This window comes from Pongo pygmaeus, chromosome 19 (genome assembly GCF_028885625.2).
Source record: "Pongo pygmaeus isolate AG05252 chromosome 19, NHGRI_mPonPyg2-v2.0_pri, whole genome shotgun sequence".
Lineage (NCBI taxonomy): Eukaryota > Metazoa > Chordata > Mammalia > Primates > Hominidae > Pongo > Pongo pygmaeus.
Window position 1 is genome coordinate 22,232,372 of NC_072392.2, and position 10,772 is coordinate 22,243,143.

The following is a 10,772-nucleotide window of genomic DNA, read 5'->3' on the forward strand; positions in this document are numbered from 1 at the left end:
TAAAAAGGCCCTATGAGGGAGGAGACAGATAATTATAGACTTGGTAGTCTGATAACTCTGTGATACATGGGATCAGATGCAAATGAGTTGTACCCTGTGGTGTTTCATGCTCTGCTGTGTTGTCTTCTCATTGTGAGTTTTCTGTGCCCTTATTTCATCCAGCTCTGGTTTCTGTGTTTCACATTATTTCTCCTAGCCTCTGTAAACTCTGCAGCATACTAATAATGCTCTGGCTTTCTGATTAAAAATAAATGGCTTACTATCAGCACCCCTGGCTTGAGGGCCAACTCACATGTAATCCTTTATAAGATTCCAAAGTTGTTAAATAAATGCAATTCGTTTTGTTTTTGTCATTTTGAAGCATTCAAAAATTTTTCAAGAAAAGCTATGGTTATATAAGTAGAAATTTTATCCAGAATGTTACGATGTAACATTTGTGAATAAATGTGTAGATGCTGTATTTGCTCAGACTCTAGTTTGGGTTGTGTTTTCTTTTCCCTTTTTTTTTGAGACAGGGTGTCTCTCTGTCATCTGGGCTGGAGTGCAGTGGCATAATCACAGCTCACTGCAACCTCTGCTCCCAGGCTCAAGCAATCCTCCTGAGTAGCTGGGACTACAGACGTGCACCACAATGCCCAGCTAATTTTTAGATTTTTCTTTTACAGAGAAAAATCTCACTCTGTTGGCCAGGCTGGTTTCCAACTCCTGGACTCAAGCAATTCCCCCCACCTCGGCCTCCTAAAGTGCTGGGATTACAGGCCTGAGCCACCATACCCAGCCAGTTGTATTTTCTTTTTCCTTATATAGAGTAAAATAAGGGTGAGTGACCGAGAGGTTGATGCATAGCTGTATCACCAGTTTAAATGCCTTCCCACATACCCCTTTCCTCCTGTTCCCTCTACCTACATGTTGTAGATAAGCATGAAAGTGTGCAGCAGAGTCGGCGAGCACAAGCCAAGCCCATCAACCTGGACAGCTGTCTCCGTGCTTTCACCAGTGAGGAAGAGCTAGGGGAAAATGACATGTACTACTGTTCCAAGTGTAAGACCCACTGCTTAGCAACACAGAAGCTGGATCTCTGGAGGCTTCCACCCTTCCTGGTATGTTACAGTCCTGCCTCTGAGAGAGCAGGAATCTAGCATAAAAGAAAGAAGACATGAACAAACAGGAGGTTTTGTTATTTTTGAAAATAAGACTTTTCCTGCAGCAGCGTTTAAAACACTTTCTGTACAAGGTTTTTATGTTGAATACAGAGATGGATCTTTCTACAAATATTTGGTAGTTCCTTTTCCTAAAAAGCTTATAACCTAGAAGAAGAGATCAATCAGGTAGACCAGTAACTACAATTCAGTGCGATGTGAGAACTGCCACAAGGGTACAATGTGGTGAATTTGAACTTCAGGAGAGGTTGAACTTCTGGCTCTGTGGAGAGAGGAAGCTTAAGCTAGCCCTTTGTGGACTCTAGAAGAGCAACTGAGCCTGGAGCCCCCAACACCCACTGTACATAGTCATGTGGCTCTGGCACGCTGCTGAGTTGAGTGTGTGTGCACAAGCATACCAGTGCACTAGGGCCTGTGTGTTCTTTTAGATTTAATTTACTTCTGCCTTCTCCCTTCATGGATTAGGAGACTGTCCTTTTGTTTGTCAGGAGAGTTTGAAGTGAAAAATCTTCCTATTCATTAAGATCAGTGTAACTGTAACAGGCATGAGCCACTGCACCTGGTCTTCTCACAGTTTTTGAGGCTGGGAAGTTCAGGATCAAGGCACTGTCATCTGATAAGTGTCTTCTTTCTGTGTCCTCACTTGGCAGATGGTGTAAAGAGAGACAGAGCACACCGCTACCTCCAGCCTTTGTATAAGAGCCCTGATCCCAACCATGAGGTCTCCATGTTCAAGACTATATCACCTTTTGAAGGCCCATACCTGTTAGTACTATCACACTGGCAATTAAGTATAAATCCTTTTGGAAGGGAGACATTCAAACCAGAGCACGATGAAAACAGCAGCACTGGAAGACAGGGCTCCTCACATCAGTCTTACTCAAGGGTGATGGGAGCCACCCTGCAGAATGCAGCTCAGTCTTGGGGAGAGAGAGGAGGAGATAAGAACGGGACTAGGAATAGACACAGGAGTGCCCCCTGCTCACAGGACAGAGAGGAGAAGCATCAAATCGGGTAGAAATAATGAATGCCTCATTTATTTCTTCTTGCACTTATTCAATCATTTCAGTAATACATATTCATTAGCCAACTACTCCTCAGGTTTGGGCTCCTGGTGTCAGTGGGTGAGTTTGGTTTATCAGGTTGTTCACATATTTTTATATGCAATTATTTTCTGCTGATTCACTCAGTTAATAAAAGTGTGTGCCATTATTTATAACTATAATTGTGAATTAATTCTTTTCCTTATTCCTGCTAATTTATATTTTATATAGAATGTATTATTAGGGACATGTTTTTTGGGTTTTTTTTGTGTGCGTGCTTTTTTTTGTTTTGTTTGTTTGTTTGAGATGGGATCTCACTGTCACCCTGGTGGAAGTGCAGTGGCACTATCTTGGCTCAATGCAACCTCCACCTCTCAGGCTCAAGGGATCCTCCTACCTCAGGCTCCCAAGCATCTTGGACTACAGACACATATGCCACCATGCCTGGCTAATATTTTTTTCTGTACTTTTTAGAGATGCAATTTTGCCATGCTGCCCAGGCTGGTCTAGAACTCCTGAGCTGAAGCAATCCACCCACCTTGGCCTCCCAAAGTGCTGGGATTACAGGCATGAGCCACCACTCATGGACTCATGTGTATTTTACAATTGTTATGTGTTCTTGTTGAATATTTCATTTTATACACATAAAATGTCCCACATTTCCTGATGTAAATAGTGTTCATTAAAATTATCTGGTCTGATAAGATAACCACAAGAGCTTTCTGCAGGTAAATGTTTGCATAGTGTATTTTTAGCATCCTTTAAAATTTAACACCCAAGTAACTTTATTTTAAGGAAATGTATTTTTATCTGGTTCATCAGTACATTTACATTGAATATAATTGCTGATATTGTGTTTAAGTTCACCTTTATCTTATTTGGGCTTTTTGCTTTATTTCTTTTTGCTCACTTTTTATTTTTCATGAATCAAGTGTTTCTAACTGTATCATTTTACGTTAGTACCTATTTAGTTTTACATTCTACAAGTTCAATAGGAACCCTAGATATTGCAACATATAAACTCACCTTATTAGTGCCCACATTATTTATACATTTTGTGTAATTATTTTATAACACAGAACCTCATAAAAGTTTACACAATGCCTGTTCTTTGTGGTAATTATGGTTGCTAGAGGTTGTATATGCACCTAAGTATGAATGATGAAATCCATTATCGGTGGTGGAGGTGGTGTTTTCAACATCAAAGTCATCTTATGTATCCAACACATTTCCTTCCCTGTGCTGTGACCCTGCAGGATTTTTCAGGTGAGTGCCTGGTAGGTCCCTGTCTCTTAAGCATCAAGAATGGAGAAATCCCCTCCTTCTGTCTTTCAGAGATTTTGCCTCATCTTTTTTGCCTCTTTCTTAATGTGCATTGGAATTCAGCATCTGTTTGCACAAGGACCTAATGGGGGTTTGAAGCCCTCAATCTCCAATTTGTTTTTAATCCTCAAGGACACTGAATTACCCTCAAAGCTATTTCAGTATTCTTTGGCATGATCAAGTGCATACTTGCTGTTTAGCCCTTGCTGACATCTGTACCCTCATCCTGTCTTGTCTTTTTGTCCCAGTCATCCATTCTATGGGATGTTTCCTCTCCATTTATGGAGAATCTCAGAAACCTGCAGGCTTCAAGAGGCTGCCTCAGGTACAGGGAAGGGCAGGAAGGTGTACAAATTTTATCTTTGACAACAGAAACCTCAGCACATTTTTCCTGGACCATGTGGTGACCACTCTCACTCCTAACCCCAAACTTGACCTTAGTCACGGACACAAACACATGCCAAGTCCATGTACCCAGAGATCTGGAATCACCAAGAGTATTTTCCTTCTGAGCTACCTGTCTGTGTGGCAATGCCCAGTCTGGGAATGTTTTATCCTAAAAGCCCAGTATATATATTGACTGGATATAAGGCGACAGACAAATGGAAAGGCCTTAGTCTGTCAGTCCTGGAGGAAAAAATGACTGCAGGAATGTCCTGAGTCAGGTGATAGTCATGCAAAATGAAAGTGAGTCTATAGGCCAGGCTGTGTGATCAGATGGGAGGCTTGTGCCTCGTGTCCCCATGAGACAGTGTCCTGGGTTAACACTGAGCTCTTTCCACATCCTGAACAGTGATCATCACCTGTATCCTCAGACAGGATCCCAGAGTATTTCAGGAGCCCAAGTGGCCATCCCTAGAGCAAGAGCCCGAAATCAGAAACCTGCAAGCTGGAGACCAGCAGGCATTACCATCTGGGGCTCCCGTAGGAGCTGGTGGTGCCAGGCCACACTGTCCACTTGACTCTGCTGCTTCTTCCAGTGCATGAGGAGGTGACCTTAACTTCCAGACAATGTGGCCAGCTGAGGGAACACGGACTGCATGGGGGACCTTGGAAGAGCTTGCAGGGCACAGCCGTGTTGGCACAAAGTCTGACACAGAAGGACACAGCCACCCCTGCATGGTGAAGAGTGACCGATACTTGTCATTTGCAAACCTCTTCTTCAGCTCATCCCCATGTTGAAAGCAAGAGCTGCCGAGGTAGGGTTACATGGAGCCAAAAATGAAAACTCAGGTTCAGAGAGTATGTGATTGCTTCAATGGGCCCAGAGTAGTGATGAGATATCCCCAGTGCTGATGTGACAAAATCTTGCCATTCTACTCATAATGTTGCTTCTTCCAGGGCAGTGGATGTAGGAGTCTCTTCTGGAAGCTGAACCTTTGCAGGAGGCTGGACTAGGCAGGGAGAGAGGCAGAGAACTGTGGGCACAGGACAGGGTCCACCGATTGTAAAAGCAAGAATGGAATGAGAAGTATGAGCAATGGATTAATATACTAGTTGAATTGAAATAAGATATTGTCAGAACTATTTGTCCAAGGAAAATCAGGAGTTCACAACAGAAGTTACATTCTGAGCTAGATTTGTCAGAGCCACCAACCGGGATCACTGCACCAGGCCTAGAGAGCAGAGGGAAGATTTGTATCTCACTTTCCCATAGGCCTGGAGCACAGCGTAAGCCTCAGAGCCGCTGTGAAATCCACTGCTCCTGTGCAGACCCCGAGACAGACCCATTCTCAGGCTGCAGCACAGCGATGTGCAAAATCCTTGCAAAGGCCGATGCATCTTTAGATCCCAAGATGTGGCTGGGAGACCCAGAGCCCTGTTTCTTATGTGAGTCCAAGTAGAATTTCATGAGATATTAGAGAGGGTTCCCTGGATTCTGCCAGAAGCAGTCACTGATTTCTTCTGATGGAATCACTGATTCGTTGTGGTGATTATCCAAGGGTGTATAAACATCTTAAAACACACAAAATTGGGCACTTTAAATATCAGGGGTTTATTTTATATTAATTATTCCTCAATAAAAAGACACATAAAAAATAGGCTGAAACAGGCCGGGCACAGTGGCTCCGCCTGTAATCCAAGCACTTTGTGAGGCTGAGGCGGGCGGTATCACCTCAGGTCAGGAGATCGAGACCATCCTGTGAATGGTGAAACCCCACCTCTACTAAAAATACAAAAAATTAGCCGGGTGCAGTGGCAGGCGCCTGTAGTCCCAGCTACTCAGGAGACTGAGGCGGGAGAATGGTGTGAACCCAGGAGGTGGAGCTTGCAGTGAGCTGAGATTGTGCCACTGCACTCCAGCCTGGGCAACAGAGCGAGACTCTGTCTCAAAAAAAACACAAAAAAACAAAACAACAACAGGCAAAAGTCATTTATGGAGACAGAAGTCAGGGTGGTGGTTGAAGAAAAGCAAGAGAGTTATGATTATAACAATTGTGATACTGAGTACTCTAGAATGACTGAAAGGCAAAGAAAAAGAGAGAGGCTATTGGGTTACTAGTAATACTCTTTCTTTACCTAGGTGATACCTACGCAGGTGTTCTGCTTTGTAATAAATCACTGAGCTGTATATTTCTGTCTTATGGATTTTTCTATGTGTATTGTATCTCATAATTTAAAAAGGATAAAACATAGCTCAAATTCCTTTCAAGGTTAGTGATCACATTGGGAATACCATAGAGACATAAAACTAAATTCTTCATAGGTTTAAATTATCATAATTCTCCATATAACAATGTTGTGGTTAACTATGGACCACATATATGACAGTGGCGCCATAAGAATATAATGAAGCTGAAAAGTTCCTATCGCCTAGTGACATCACAATGGTTGTCATCAAGATATGTAGGCCTAGGCTAATGTGTATGTTTGGGTCTTAGTTTTTAAGAAAAAAGTTTAAAAAGTAAAAAAAGAAATTTTTAATAGAAAAAAGCTTATGCGGTAAGGACATAAAGAAAATATTTTTGGATAGCTGCACACTGTTGTTTGGTGTTTTAAGCCAAGTGTTATTACAAAAGAGTCCAAAAGTTTAAGAATATTTGAAAGATTATAAAGTAAAAAAGTTACAGTAAGCTAGGATTTACTATTGAAGGAACAAAAATATATTCAATAAATTTAGTGTATCCTAAGTGTAGAGTGTTTATAAAGTCCACAATAGTATATATACAGTAATGTCCTAGGCTTCACATTCACTCATTACTTACTCACTGACTCACCCAAAACAACTTACAGCCCTGCAAGCTCCATTCACGGTAAATGCCCAAAACAGGTGTGATATGGTTTGACTGTGTTCCTACCCAAATCTCATCTTCAACTGTGGCTGCCATAATTCCCAAGTGTTATGGGAGGAGCCAGTGGGAGATAATTGAATCATGGAGGCAGTTTCCCCCATACTGTTCTTGTGGTAATAAGTCTCACATGATCTGATGGTTTTATAAGGGGTATCCCCTTTCAATTGGCACTCATTCTCTCTTGCCTGTCACCATGTAAGATGTGCCTTTCACCTTCCGCCATGATTGTGAGGCCTCCCCAGCCAAGTGGAACCATGAGTCCATGAAACGTCTTTGCATCATAAATTACCCAGTCCCAGGTATGTCTTTATCAGCATCATGAAAAAGGAGTAATACAGTAAATTGGTGCCAGGAGTGGGGTGCTGCTATAAAGATACCCAAAAATGTGAAAGTGATTTTGGAACTGGATAACAGGCTGAGTCTGGAATTGTTTGGAGGGCTCGAAGAAGACAGGAAGATGTGGGAAAGTTTGGAACTTCCTAGAGACTGGCTGAATGGCTTTGACCAAAATGCTGACAATCATGTGGACAATAAAATCCAGGCTGAGATGATAGGTGGAGATAAGAAACTTGTTGGGAAATGAAGTAAAAGCAACTCTCGCTATGTTTTAGCAAAGAAATTGGTGGCATTTTGTCCCTGCCCTAGAAATTTGTGGAATCTTGAACTTGAGTGAGATAATTGAGGGTGTCTGGCAGAAGAAATTTCTAAGCAGCAAAGCATTCAAGAGGTGATTTGGGTGCTATTAAAAGCACTCAGTTTTAAAACAGAAACAGGGGACAGAAGTCAAAAAAATTTGCAGCCTGACAATGCAATAGAAAAAAAAAACCCCATTTTCTGAGGAGAAATTCAAGCCAACTGCAGAAATTTGCAAAAGTGACAAGGAGCCAAATGTTAATCACCAAGTCAATGGGAAAAATGTCTCCAGGGCATGTCAAAGACCTTTGCAGCAGCCCCTCCCACCATGGGCCCAGAGGCTTAGGAGGAAAAAATGGGTCTGTGGGCTGGGCACAGGGCACCCCTTCTGTGTGCAGCCTAGGGACATCTCAGCCACTCTAGCCATGGACAAAAGAGAAAAAGGTACGGCTTGGGCCATGGCTTCAGAGGGTGCAAGCCCCAAGCCTTGGCAGCTTCCATGTGGTGTTGAGCCTGTGGGTACACAGAAGTCAAAAATTGAGGTTTGGGAACCCCTGCTTAGATTTCAGAGAATGTGCAGAAATGCCTGGATGTCCAGGCAGATGTTTGCTGCAGGGGTAGGGGCCTCGTAGAGAACTTCTGCTAGGGCAGTGCAGAAGGGAAAGGTGAGGTTGAAGACCAAACACAGAGTCCCCACTGGGGCACTGCCTTAGTGGAGCTGTGAGAGCCACCATCTTCCAGACCCCAGAATGGTAGATCCACCAACAGCTTGCGCTGTGCATCTGGAAAAGCTGCAGAGACTCAACGCCAGCCCATGAAAGCAACCAGGAGCAAAGCCACATGGGTGGAGCTGCCCAAGACCATGAGAACTCACCTCTTGCATCAGTGTGACCTGGATGCAAGATATGGAGTCAAAGGAGATGAATTTGGTGCTTTAAGATTTGGCTGCCCTGGCTCACACCTGTAATCCCAGCACTTTGGGAGGCTGAGGCAGGTGGATCATGAGGTCAGGAGATTGAGACCATCCTGGCTAACACAGTGAAACCCCATCTCCACTAAAAACACAAAAAATTGGCCGGGTGTGGTGGTGGGCACCTGCAGTCCCAGCTACTCAGGAGGCTGAGGCAGGAGAATGGCATGAACCCAGGAGATGGAGCTTGCAGTGAGCCGAGATCGCACCACTGCACTCCAGCCTGGGTGACAGAGTGAGACTCCATCTCACAAAAAAAAAAAAAAAAAAAGATTTGACTGCCACCCTGGACTTCGGACTTGCATGGGGCCTTTAGCCCCTTCATTTTGGCCAATTTCTCCCATTTGGAATGGTGTATTTATCCAATGCCTTTACCCCCACTGTATCTAGGAAGTAACTAACTCACTTTTGATTTTGCAGGCTCATAGGTGGAAGGGACTTGCCTTGTCTCAGATGAGACTTTGGACTGTATGAAATGAATTAAGACTTTGGGGGACTGTTGGGAAGGCATGATTGGTTTTCAAATGTGAGGACATGAGATTTGGGAGGGACTGGGGAAGAATGATATGGTTTGGCTGTGTCCCCACCCAAATCTCATCTTGAATTTTTGCTCCCAGAATTCCCACATGTTGTGGGAGGGACATGGTAGGAGATAATGGAGTCATGGGGGCAGTTTTCCCCATACTGTTCTTGTAGTAGTGAGTAAGTCTCACAAGATCTGATGGTTTTATAAGGGGCTTCCCCTTTGGCTTCACTCTCATTCTCTCTCACCTGCTGCCATGTAAGATGTGCCTTTCGCCTTCCACCATGGTTGTGAGACCTCTCCAGCCACATGGAACTGTGAACCCATTAAATCTCTTTTCATCATAAATTACCCAGTCTCAGGCATGTCTTTATCAGCAGTGTGAAAACGGACTAATAGAAGGTGCATCATCTTTTATACCATATTTTTACTGTACCTCTTCTATGCTGAGATATATTTAGATACACTAACACTTTCCACTGTGTTGTAACTGCCTACAATATTCAGTATAGTAACATACTGTATAGGTCTGTAGCCTAGGAGCTACAATGTGTGACAGCTTAGGCTATATCCATATAGCCTAAGTGTTTAGTAGGCTGAACCATCTAGGTTTGTGTTAAGTGTCTCTATACTGTCCATGCAACGATGGAATAGCTTAGCAACACATTTCTCAGAACATATCCTCATTGTTAAATGATTCATGACTATTCTTGAAAGACAATGTTAGTCATTGTTAGCAGTCTGCCCTATCCTCTCAAAATCTTCTCTATCTCAACCCATTCTTCACATATGTATGCATACATACATACACATATTTAGCTTCTTTATAATGAGGTACCACCTTACTTTCTTGACTCTAATAAAAGTAATTTTCTGTCTAATATATAACCTATAATTTAAGAGTTAACCAATTTCTCCTTCATTCAACTTAAAAGGCAATGCTTTTTAGTGAGTGCAACGTGAAGAACATAAGAAAAGCTATCACATATTGCCAGGAAGATATTTCTTACCTTTTTCCTGATAACAATAATACATTAAAAACTCAAAATTACCTAAAAATAGAAAATTTGTTGGATGAATTATGGTATATCCATGTGAAGAAATACTATGAAGTCATCAAAAAGCAACAAAAAGGAAATGGTCACAATATAGTATGTGGATAAAACAGATTATAAGACTGCACTGTTTGATCCCAACATTGTTAACAAGTATGAAAAAAAGACAAAGATCAATTGATTGGGCAATCTGTGAGCCAGAACTTTCGAAAACTATTTTTTGAGAAGTACTATTGATATGCACAAAATAAGATGGTAGGCCAGACACTGGGTTCATATTTTCTTCTTTCTTTAAGTAATTAAAATTTGGCTGGGCACAGTGGTTCACGTCTGTAATCCTAGCACTTTAGGAAGCCAAGGCGAGTGAACTGCTTGAGGACAGAAATTTGAGACCAGCCTGGCCAACATGGTGAAACCCCATCTCTACTCTTAAAAATTACGAAAATTAGCTGGGTGTGGTGGTGCGTGCCTGTTGTCCCAGCTACTCAGGAGGCTGAGGCATGAGAATTCTTTGAACCCAGGAGGTGGAAATTGCAGGGAGCCCAGACCACACCACGGCACTCCAACCTGAGTGACAAAGCAAAACTCTGTCTCAAAACAAAAAAATTAATATTAAAATTAAAATTAAAAAAGATAATCACTCCTGCCAGACCCAACTCTCTTGGAGATAACAATAAACTCTAGACCAAAACTAAAATAAAACAAGCAAATAAAAATCCTTTAGGCAAGGAAGAGTAAAGAAAAGCAATACAAATCCAGATAGGAGTTGACT

General features: G+C 42.4%; 1 pseudogene; it reads left to right on the forward strand.

The window, feature by feature from the left end:
* The window catches only part of LOC129017774 (ubiquitin carboxyl-terminal hydrolase 6-like), a 42,211-nt pseudogene extending 39,526 nt beyond the window's left edge, over nt 1-2,685 (forward strand).
* The last annotated feature ends 8,087 nt before the right edge of the window (nt 2,686-10,772 follow it).